Below are 12,015 nucleotides of genomic sequence, written 5' to 3' on the forward strand. Positions count from 1 at the left end.
CGGTAAACTGCTGAATTGTGGGCAAAGAAAGTGCTTTTGAATGGTGATAATTGTCATGGATCTGGGGGCTGGCCACACATCCTGCCCACCTGAAGGCTGCAGTGAAGACAAAGGGGTACAGGAAGCGGTTTAAGGAAAATGGGAGTAATGAGTCTATAAACGGCCTGGTTTTGTCAAGGAAAGTACATATCAGTAACTGCCCAGTCTGCCTCTGCAGGGCAGCCATTGACACAAACACCCTGGTAGCAATTTCCTCAGAGCAGCTGTGATGGGGAATAAAAGCTGTAGAGCCAGGAGCTGGTGGGTGGCTGACTGAAGCTGTTTGGTCTCTGAAAGCCAAGAAGGAGGTTGGGAGGCTCCTGCAGTGGGTCAGCCCTCATTCCCAGTGCTTCTTGGAGACACTGGCTCTTCTTCCACACCTTCCCCAGCCCCGTGGTGCTGGCTGGGGTCTCCCAGAGGTGCCAGCAGCCATGGAGGGTGGCTGGCATTGCAAGAGGCTGCCTGGCTCCCAGCAGGAGCTGTGCTGTCAGATGAGTTAATTAAGAGAGCTCTGGTAGAGTACTCATGACAGTGGGAGCAAGGACACGGTGCCAGTCTTGCTGCAATTAATGCAGATCTGTGAGAATTTAGAGTCAGACAGAATGCTGCTTTAAACACCCTCATTTCCTCTCCCACTCTCTGCTGGTCTGGCTTCAAGCAGCCTTATTCCAGAGAGAAATTAAAATCTGCTTCCATTCCAGGATGCTTTTATTCTCCAGCATTTTTTCCTGCTTTTCTCCAGGGTTGGAAGTGAGTGTGTGTTTTGGCTGGTTTGCTGACCTGAGCCAGCTCAGTCTGTTCAAAGCAGACCCCTTTGGAAGAGGGAGGTTTCTGGAAGTGGACTGTTTGCTTTTTCAGTGCTGCTCATCACTTTTGTGGGGTGTGAGGGGCTCAGGACAGTGGCCTGCAGCTTCCTTTGTGCCGGTGCTGCCACCAGGAGTGTGCAAACGTTGTCCCATGGCTCTGAGACTGTGCCAGAGATGCTGCTGCTTCATCCTCCTTAAGTCTGGAAGCAAGAGAAGCTAAATCTGCTGCATCAATCTATGGATCGATTAGTCCTCTGGACTTTGGAGCTTTTGTGCCTCCCTATCTCAGAGTTCTTCCATCAGCCCACGTGAGTGACAGCTTTTGTGTAATTTGCCTGTGGGACCTGTGAGGTAAAAGTGTTGGATGTGATGGGACCTGCTCTGCAGTACTGCAGGGTACAGCTAATTGCTTCCTCCTGGAGTTCTTCTGACCACGGAGATGTTAACAGGGTTCTGTTTCCTGCTGGTTGCCTCTATCAGATGTGCACAGAGTGTGTGCAAGGAGGTTCTTCAGCACAGCTGAAGATTAAGACATAAGGAGGAATCCTAGTTTGAAAGGATGAGAGTAAAACCAAATTAAAAGGATGATTTTTGCCCAAAGTTAGAGTGAGCCAGCAGGTAGGAATCAGCTCTTCCCTGGATCCCTGTCCTTCCTGTGCTGCTGGCAGATGAGGGTGTCCTGCAGTGCTGTGATCCATCAGCATTCCTGGTAGGAATGTGCATTATTTAGTTGCTATTAAGCTGGTTGTAACACAGTTGCTAAGAGCCCTTGGTATCTGCCACATCCAAGTGGGACGAGTTGTCACTTTGACTTTTTTAATTCCATCTGAACTGTCACTTGTGAAAAGTCACCCTTTCTGTCATTGCTTGACCTGCTTGGAAAAGCTTTGAGTCTTTACAAGCAGCAGCACTGCCATGGGCTATAATGCATTCTTGGAAAAACAGCCGGGAGCCCTTCAGGGATGCTCTGCAGGGAGCAGGCTCTGTGCAATATATTCCAATATCTCTAAGCAACAGCTTAATGTGTTGCCTTCTCTGCTTAAGTAGCAGAGCTCCTCTGGCCTAAAAGCCTCATCAGCTGAGGGTTATGGAGTGCAAATTGCTGCTGAATGAATTTGCTGCTTTCTTCACTCTGCTTTCCCCTCCCTCTTGTGTTATGACAGTGAAATGATTCATCTTCAACTTAATATCGTGTTTTAGAGAAATGGTCTAATATTTTGTACATTGTAAAAAACCCCAAACCGACAAAACAGATGAAATCTGTCCTCTGGCACAGCATTTTCCAGTGTAGTTTTACAGAACCAGCAACTTTCTCCACACTCTTTTGGCCAACAAACATTGTGGAGTACAAGGTTTTCAATACCATCAATTATTGTAAGGAAAAAAGGGAAAAGCAGAAGGTCTGGTTTGACCTTAGTGAAACTTGATTCTGGCTTTGGACTGTAATAATTTATTATGGCTCTGTTTTACAATTAATACCAGCCTGAACTACTTAAATAGGGCATTGTAATTCTTGTGGCCATGTATGTGCTCATGAAAATTCAGTTCTAAGAGCAGGAGCCTTGTTGGTTATGTCAGTGTGATGGAGAAAAATGTAAGTTGGATAACTCAGGTGAATAGAGTAGGAAATGGTGTGTTATAAAACTCATAAAAATCATTTAAAATGCAGAAGATAAAAGGAAAAGGATTACTGCAAGATGAGGTTTATGTATGGCTGGTGGTCTCTGCTCATCTGCACCCCATGGCCATAGTGGGGATGTTTGAGCAATTGAGGGAGGGACTGGATTCAGTGTGGGCCCCAGAAACAGCCAAAAGAGCAGTGACAGCCAGGAGCACCTGGCTCTTCTCTCTTTAAAATCGAATTTGAACCCCAAAGCAAAGCCCCTGAATTTAATTCCCTGGGGTTGAAGCTGTAAGGTCTTAGACTGGGCTTTCCACAGCATGCTGGTAAATAAAAGTCAGAAATCATATTGATGAAAATTATAGAGAACCACACCAAAAAGAAGTTTTGGATGCTTGTGGAGGAGAAGCAGAAAAAGCAAAGAAATAAAGACACACCTCTGTGTTTTTCACAGGGAATAATTTCTGAAGTGCAGAGCTCACCAGGCCATGCAGGGCCTCCTTTCAAGGGGAATGATTTCAGACAAGTGCTGACTGTGTGGGAGGTGTTTTGTGTTTCAGGGCAGAGTTATCGCTGAAGTTTTTCACTTCTAATACTTGGTAATATCAGTGTCATTTTATTGGTAAGAAGCACACTCAGGCTCTGAGACATGTCCATCTCCACCTGCTTCACAACTCCATGTGAACGCAGAGGAAGATTATTTCCTTGTAAATGACCTATTTTGACCAACTTCTGCAAGCTCTTACTGAGGGCTCCTTGCCTTGAAGTTGATTTCTATTTTTTTTCCTTTTTTTTAAGAAGAATTCCTTTCTTCTTGCAAATGTTGAGTACATTTTTTCCCTGCCTGGGATGTCAGGAGATGCAGGAGCACATCCTGTACAGAAACACTCCCCAACTGCATCAATAACCTTTTTGTACTCCTCAGTGAGTCCTAGAAAACTGCAGAGTAGTTTTGTGTCTCTGCAGGTTACTTGGCAATCAATTCTCCACCTCTGATAAATCCTAATTTACAGGGAGGATGTGATGAAGTCCCTTCTCTGCTATCAGGAGTTGACAGTGCCCATTCTTCTGTGGGTTTATGGGTTTAGCAGAATAATATCATAGGAACAGAGGTGTTCTGCAGCATTCCTGCTTGGTTTGCTCCTCATTTCGTGGGGCAGACAGCATCCTTATACAACCCTAAAAAGGGCAGGGAATTTTCTGGACTGGGAAGAAAAAGCATCTATGAGAGAGGCAGAACATGATGCTGTTACCCCTCGCTGGTGTTCCCACCTCTGTTGTCAGATTTCCCTTCCTTGCTGCCCTGGGGCAGCTGTGTAATGGTTGGTTTGATGTTTTCCATATTGAAATCAGTCAAAAAGCATGAAAACAAACCCTGTTTTTCCTGTTGTATAAGGGAAAAATAATTTCAGGCAGAGAGAAGCAAGAAAGAGGTGAGAGACCAGTGAATTTTTTTTTCATGTGGCTGCAGGGAGGGAGAAAATTGTGGTGTTGTTAATGTAAAAGCAACAAAAACAACCCAAATAGTGAACAAGCATCACTTGAGCTGTACCACTGTCAGTAAGGGCTGGATCCTCCTGCTCCTTCCCCTGCCAGAGGCACTTTTGTGGGGATGATTGTCCCTGTCATTTACCTTTCGATTGCACAGCCATTTCTTAGAAAACAGTTGGCTTTTCAGACTCTCCTGAGCATTCAAGTGAGTCCAGGAGATGTGGGGGTGGGCTGGTAAGTGGGTTTGGATGGTCTTGGTTGTTAGGTGTTGCTATGTTTCCTGGTGCTCCTGTTTGCCATGGAGCTGTTTGCTCGTCTCCAAAGTGATCCCGGGCACGCTGCTTTTGTGGAAGGCAGAACAGCTCAAGAGAAAAACGTGCTTGAAATTATCTGTTCTGGGGAAATGCAATCACAGGGAATTTTCTTCTAGAAACTGCTTGTGAGCAAAGATGGAGCCTGAATTAGGGATCTGCTCTTGTGGGGGTCCCTTACACTGACACAAAGCTCTCTGTGCCTCTCCAGAGGGTTGTCACCCCACAGGAATGTGTCCCTTCAGGAATCTCCTGGCAGGGCAGCGAGGGCATTTGACATCACAGCTGCATGGCTGGGAAAAACATTGAGGCAAATTCTCCTTTTCTAGCCAGGAAAGCCAGGGTGTCTGCCTGCTGTATTCCATGAGTAGGAAATCAATTGCTGAGGGATTTCTGCTGGGAGATTTGTGCTTTATGAAATTCATGCCACGGGCAGAGGAGGACTGGGGAGCTGGAAACGATAGCGCTGTCTTCCTCCCCTCTGCTGCTTTAATTGTTTGTAATGATTTAATAAGCAGGACTATTCTTCCCTGCAGCAAACACAGGCATGTGGCATTTTATTACCTTTATTAGGACCTCTGTTTCAAATTTCTTTGCTGTATTTCCATCTTTGCAGGCTTGGTCCCAAGGTTTGGGAAGCTGGTGTGAAAACTAGACTTTGTGCTGTCAATGTTGTGAGTGTTGAGCCATCACCAAATCTGTGCAACTCTATGGGAAGGAAGTAATAAGGAAAAAATGACATAATTTAAACAAAGAAATGCTCTTGGCGCTTGATGTGCACAAATGCACAGCAGGAGAGGAAGAGCAGAGCAGGTACAAGCTGCCAGTACTTGCAGAAGAATGAATGGAAGTAACTTCCTGTTTAGGCTGGAAATTAGGAGAAAATTTGTCCCCATCCAGCAGGGTGTTGAAGTGGAGCAGCTGTCTAGTGACAACAGACAGATGGAGAAGTGAAACCCCAAATTAAAGGCTTTTAATGTGGAGTTTTTTGGATGTTGGGGTCTTTAGAAACAGATCTTGTGAATCCCATGGGTGATGCAGGCGGCTTCCCAAGAGAGCATCCCTGTCCCCATGCCAGGGAGCTGCTGCTCTGCTCCCACAGGGTGCTTTGGGCTGTACCTGATGGCTCAGCAGAGCTTGGGGAAAAGCCTCAATGTTTTTTGGATTTGGGTCAAATCGAGTTTCTCCTCTGAGGGATAGAGTCTTGAGCTCTCACAGGTTTCACTTGAACATTTCTTTAATCTATCCCCCAGCCCAAAACCCCCCAGCACATCCCCTGCTCCTCCCACTCTGTGTCTCCCATGGCTATGATCCTTGGAGCTTTTCCCTGAAACTAAAAGAACTGGAAATTGGCTGGGTTTTGTCACCTCTTGGCAACAAAATTGTCTCTTGTTGTGCAGCTCAGGGGGAAAGAAACTTCTTCCTCCTTTCAGTTTGCTGCAACAAAGTGTTTTGTTCCTCTTTGTGAAGAAATGGGAAGAAACGCTTCTTTTTAAACTGAGGGAGCCAAATTCAATTCCCTTATCATTTTGAACAAAATAACCAAGTTATTTCTGTTGAAAGTAACTCCAAAATTTTTAAGAGATCTTTTGAGAAAATATCTCTCTTGGTAACTGATTCCAAGTGGGTATGGGAAGAAACTCTTTGCCTTGAACCATTCAAAGCAGTAATTTCTTCCCAAAGAGTAGAAGCAATTACATTTTCTGGGTGGAAAAAATAAAATAAAATAAAAGTAGTAGTGGACCAAAGGAGCTTAAAGCCAATCTCCATGTGCTGCCAATGACTGAATTAAATGCACAGGGCTCCTATCAGCTGTCCCAGACCAAACGTTGTTTTTGGCTTCTGGGGGATTTTGTCAGAAATCTTTGTAGCACGAATAGTTCATGGACTTATCTCTGCTGGCTTCAGCCATTCCTGCTGCCCATCATATCTTGCTATTATAAGGCAGCTCTTTTCATGGTGTTGTCTTTTAATTCAGATATCTGAGCCTTTTTCTACTTCTAGCCCAAATTTTCAGTAGGACAAACATTTTCTTATCTGTGAGTGTATTCAGTGGTGGCCACACAAGTGAAGGCAAGGAGCTGGCAGGTGATAATTTATGAAACTTCCTATAATGGGAAAAACTCAGCATTCAATTTCCATCTCCTTAGAAATCTCTATTTTTCTTTCTTTTCCTGCCTCTTGTGCTCTTTGTGGCTGCTCTGAGTTTAGTGCTTGGAAATGCAATTATATAGATCCAAATTATTTTCAGACAGAATAATCTTGTACATAAAACCAAGTAAATTTAACTTTCCAATATTAGGGCTGTTTGACATCCAGGCTTGGGGACCTGGCAGTAGTTAGTGCCTGGCCAATCACACAGCACAGAGTTCATCTGATTTAGGTGAAATTTCATTCACTGGAGACAAAGTAAAATTGCCTCTTATTTACTCAGCACTACAAATCCATTTGAAGCTGGTTGCCAAGACTTGCTGCAAGTTCTGAGTGATGGGATAAACCCCTGCAATGGCACCACGAAATGGGAGACCAGGACAGAAATATCAAATAATGGCATTTCCAACCATTTTCAGGCCCTGATGTTCTGCTGTTGGCTTACTGCTGTCCAACAGACTGATTTGAATGGTTTTAGAGGAACTAAGCTGGGCAGTGAAATGCACCTCAGGCAGAAAATGCATCTCTGGTCTCTGCAAATGCCTTTATCTCCTGTAATGCTCCTCAGCACTGCAAGGACTGAGTGAAACTGAGGCTTTGGGAATGCCCAATAGTGACAGATTTTGGTGAGATTTGCCTCAGGAGATGGAAGCAGCAGCAGAAATTGCTGTAATCTTCATCCTTGTGTTCTCCTGCATGCTGATGCATCATGAAGGAGGCAAGGATTCCACAAAGTACCTTCTGTATCTCCTGTGGCAAATTCTTTAATTTCTTAGAGTTTCAGGCATGTGTTGTGTGGCTGTGCTGCACCCCAGGGCCAGGCTCTGCCTCTCTTTGCTCTGGCTGCTGCTTCCAAGCTGTCCTCTGTGATTTTGATTTGCAAACCACCTTTCTGACCAGCTTCCACTTTGCTTTAAAAATTCAGCACCATGTTGGTGGCTGAACAAGTCCCAGAGCTGGGGAGAAGGATTTGAGATGCAATTTGCATCACAGAGTTGTTACAGTGGGGAAAATGTCACATCCCTCCTGTGCCTGGAGCTGCTAATCTTGTTCCAAACCTTGAAAACCTCTTCAGCTTCTCTCATTATACCTAAATTTGATTACTGCTTTGATTTCACACCTCTTTCATGCAGGTTTTTCCTCTGTCCTTGGCTAGAATTGTCAGGCCTGAGAAATTTTGTCGAGCCTTGGGACAGTTCCCATCATCTATCCCTGCTCCTAATGCTGCTTTGAATTCTCTTGGGAATGTGAGCATGAGGGAACCTGGGGGGACTTGAGTGAGAGGAAAAGTGAGGCACAGAGGCTGAAGTGCAAATGCAGAGTGTGGGTCACCACAGTCTGCAGTGCTGTGGGGATTTGGGCCTTGCAAACAGATGTTTATTCTCTGGGAATGGCTGATTCCTTCGGTGTGTCTCCTCCTGAAATTCCTGTGCACCAGGGCTGGTGCTGGAGCTGCAGCAGCACAAAGTTGCCAGGGAGCCATATGGGACCCAGTGGGAATCATTTCTTTGCTGCTTTGATGAAAAGTTGTGACATGAATCTCAGTGTCAGGGAGGTGCCGCGTTAATGCTGCTGCAGTGCCCACACACTGTGTCTGGAGACAGCTCAGGAGAAAATGAAGAAAAACCAGGATTAAATCCCATGTGCTACTGAACTCTATCAGAACCTGCTTGGAGTGAAGTGTGTGAAGTGACTGGGGAGAGCTGGATAGAAAGGACAGCTCTGAGAAGTGTGTGGTACATCACTGACATCCTTATAGTGATCTTTGCACACAGATGAAAAAGTATCAGTTTGCATGGCCTGAATCTCTGGGTCTGGAAATTCTGTGTGTTGCACAAGCTGTGCTGAGCTCATCTGGCTCTGAAATGTCATCTCTGCACCTTAGCCAGGAAGAGCATCAGAGTTCTGAAGAGATTAATAAAAATCAATCGTAACCCAGAAGCAAACCTTGGCAATAGACATCTGTGGCAGGTGAGGAGACAAAGCTTTCATTCTTGTCCTGGGACAATGAATTCAGCAATAAAAAATCCTGTCTCTTGGCATTAAAATACTTTAGTTTCAGCTCTGCCCCAGCCCATCAATGTCCCTGTGTGGTTGGGGGTAGGTTCTCCCCCTGTAGCTCTCTGCAGGTTGGTGCTAATTCAAGATGTTCTGGCAGGTTCCAATGTTTTGCCCAAGCAGGGAGTGCAGAACAGGGATTACAAGCGGTGACATTTGCTGTGCTAGAAAGTCCAAGGGACAAATTTGTGCCAATTAATGTCTCACCTTGAACTAGGAGGAACAATTGATGTTGTGCTTGTAGCAGAGTGTGGTGACACAGGGGGTTTCCAAAGGCAATCTTGGTGCATGTAGGACAGAAGCCCCTGTGCTGAGGCTCCCTCCAGACTGGCTCCAGCCCCTTGGGGTGCCCAGGAAGCAGGCTGCCCGCAGCCCAGGGCAGCCTCCTTAGCCCTGGGGCTAGCCAGGGAAGAGCCATGGATGAGGCTGAGCCCTGCACCCATGTGGGATGCCATGGGACAGGGCCCACTGGGATTTGCCCCTCCAGCTCCCAAGTGTGTCCAGAGAAACTGCAAGGAGAGGGTGAGCTCTGTCAGTGGGACCCCCTGTGCACAGGGAGCCCACTCCTGGGGTGGCTGTGCCAGCTCCCTCCGGGACATCCAGCCCTGGGAACCTGGAGCGAGTGGAAAGCACAACTTTGCAAATGTGCCCAAAGAAAATGCAAAGAGAACTGGGGTGTGAAAAATAAAGAATGTTTATTTGTCGAAGAAAAGGAACAAGAATGAACTACACAACATATTTACAATGTCAGAATATTGGTAACAACAACAACAAACTATAGAACCTATCTACCTAAGAACATATCTAACTAAACTATATGGAACGTATTTACAGGAAACTACAGTAAACTCTAAAACGTCGATCTGAACACAACTGTAAAACATATATACAGAAGGGCGGCATCTCTGCCTGGGATGGGCCTCAGTCCTGGAAGAAAAACAAGTAGCACGGTCAGTGCAGTCAGGCAGGGAGGGGTGTTCCATGTGCTCCCGGGCTGGGACACTGGCACAGGGGGACTCTGCTGCCAGAAGTGAGCCTGGCTGGGGCTGGGGGCTGCGCCCCAGGCACTGGAACAGGGCTTGTGTGGTCCAAAGCAAGCCCAGGCCAGGCCAGGGATGGCCACCAGAATCCAGTGCATGGGCTAGCGTGTCCCTGAGCAGGGAGTGCCCAGCCCAGCCCCAGCCTGGCAGCAGGGGACACACTCTGCCCGTGGGGAGCACCTGCCTGTTCTGCTGGTGACATCGGTCTTTATCCCAACACCATGTCTTCCTCCTCATCTTCCATATCAACATCCATGTCCTCAATATCATCATTCATTTCCACCTCCATTTCTTCTTCCGACTCATCCACATCTATGTCCATCTCCTCATCTCCGGTGTTCTCGCCATCCACCTCCATTCTCTCTTCACTATCAATTGGTGTATCAACCTCCATCTCCTCCACTCTGTCTGTGGCAGTCTGCAGAGGTAGAAAAATCTCCAAGTGGGGTCCCTTTCCCACACTATCCCACAAAGATCCAGCCCACCCAGGCAGCTGTGGGGTGTCCACCTCCGTGGAATAGTCATACCTTCTTTGGAGCAAATGCAGACATGGTGCAGGGATGGAGAACAAAATGCACACAGTCGGGAGATTTAGGGACTGCTGGGGGAATCAGGGAGCAGGAGATAACAGGGTGACAGGGGTAGGCTTGGAGCACTGAGAGGAACGTCCTAACACAACGAGGCAAGAGTTGTGTTGTGGCCGTTGCTGGATGCTGGAAGTTCCAGCTGGAGCGTGCACTGTGACATCACTGCCAGGAGTCCAGGCCCAGGCTGAAGTGGACAACGGAGACCAGAGAATGATGGAATCCCTGGGTGCTTGGGCTTGGAAGGGACCCTAAAGACCATCTTGTTCCAAGCTGAGCAATCTTCCCCCAGAATATGTTGCTCAGAGCCCTGCTCCCAGCTGGCCTTGGATGTTCCCAAGGATGGAGCATCCACAGCCTCTGTGCCCAGCCGGGGCCAGTGCCCCAGCACCTTGAGTGTAAAAGAGCAGCTTCATTAGATCCAACTTCCATCAACCTCCTGCAGTTGAAAGCCTTCTCCTCTCTGTGCCCATCTTTCCTAGAGCTGCAGGGAGGCCTCCCCAGCACCTTCTCTTTCCAGGCTGAGCATCCCCAGCCCCACATGGACAGCACTCAGATCCGTGGGGGTCAAGGCTAAAGGGGAGCAAATGGCATCAGGAAGTGAGAGATGGAAGCTTTTGGAGATGGAAGGTTTGCCTCGAAATGTAGAAAATAAAGAAAGGTGGAGGGGAAAATGGTGGGACTCTGGCTCTGCTCTAACTGGGGAAGATTTTCTTTTCTTCTTTTCTGTCATGCTGCCCCAAGTTTTGTTGTTTGAAAGGAGGTTTGGCAAAATATCCATTGTCTTCTCCATTGGTGAAACACTGAGCAAAGTCTGGGCAAGCTGATGATGCAGAGCAAAACCTGCAAATATCTACTGGTGATCCTGATCCTGTGAGCAAAGACAGCCAGTGCTTTTTGGGGCTGCAACAGCTGAGAGTGTGGCAGTGGTTTTTATAGTCTTTTTAGAGTCCTGAAAACATTGTTCCCAAAACAATCTTTCTCTCCTGTCTTCTGTCATAAACTGTGGAACAGAGAACATGGAAAGGAGCAGAGGTTTGTTTAAATTGGCTTTTTTATTTTTAAGTCTTAAAACAGTGTCAGCTTGATGCATGATACTTTAGAAATTGGATTAGTAGCACCTATTTCATCCCACCAGAGAGCTGGGATTTAAGACTTCCAACAACAGAAGTACTGGATGTGTAAGAGCTCAGTTTTCCACCCCTCACACCCTGGTATCTTGCTGTACTATTTTAAGCAGCCTCAGCCAGATACATTAAAATACTGCTCCAAACAACAACAGAATGAAAATGTTCCACCAAATGGGGAAAAATAAGAAAAGTGGGCGGCAGCCCTTTCTGAAGAGCTCGTGTTGATTTTGAAAAGTCAGATGCAAACAAGTTTTGCCATATTTCTTTCCTAGAAAAATGTAGATATTTAATAGAAATCTATCTCTGAGGCTGCTAAGTTTGGTGTGATTTTAGATCTGGGAGGAATAGAATAGAACAGGTTGCAGAGAAGCTGTGATAGTCTCACCCTTGGAAGGGTTGAAGGCCAGGTTGGATAGGGCTTGGAGCAAGCTGGTCTAGGGGAAGGTGTCCTGAGTGTGCTGAGAGCTGGAACAAGAGGAGCTTTAAGGTCCCTTCCAACCCAACACATCCTGTGAGTCCATGAAGAGAAACTTTTAGTTTTCCTGAGATGCTGCCTTTGCAAGGGGAAGACACAAATACCCCAGGTAGTTTGAAATGCCCTGAGCAGAACCCAGCTGTACTTTCTCATAGGTGAGGAGGGATTTTCACTCGTTTTATGGGGGATTTTCACAGGGCAGTGCAAGAGCAGCTGAATGTGTTTGACAGGCAAAGAGGGCCAGTGTGGCAGCAGCTTAATTCAGTGGAACTTTTCCTTCTGCATAACCTGAGGCACTCTGGGGTTCTT

The sequence above is a fragment of the Parus major genome, chromosome 20, assembly GCF_001522545.3.
Source record: "Parus major isolate Abel chromosome 20, Parus_major1.1, whole genome shotgun sequence".
Classification (NCBI taxonomy): Eukaryota; Metazoa; Chordata; class Aves; order Passeriformes; family Paridae; genus Parus; species Parus major.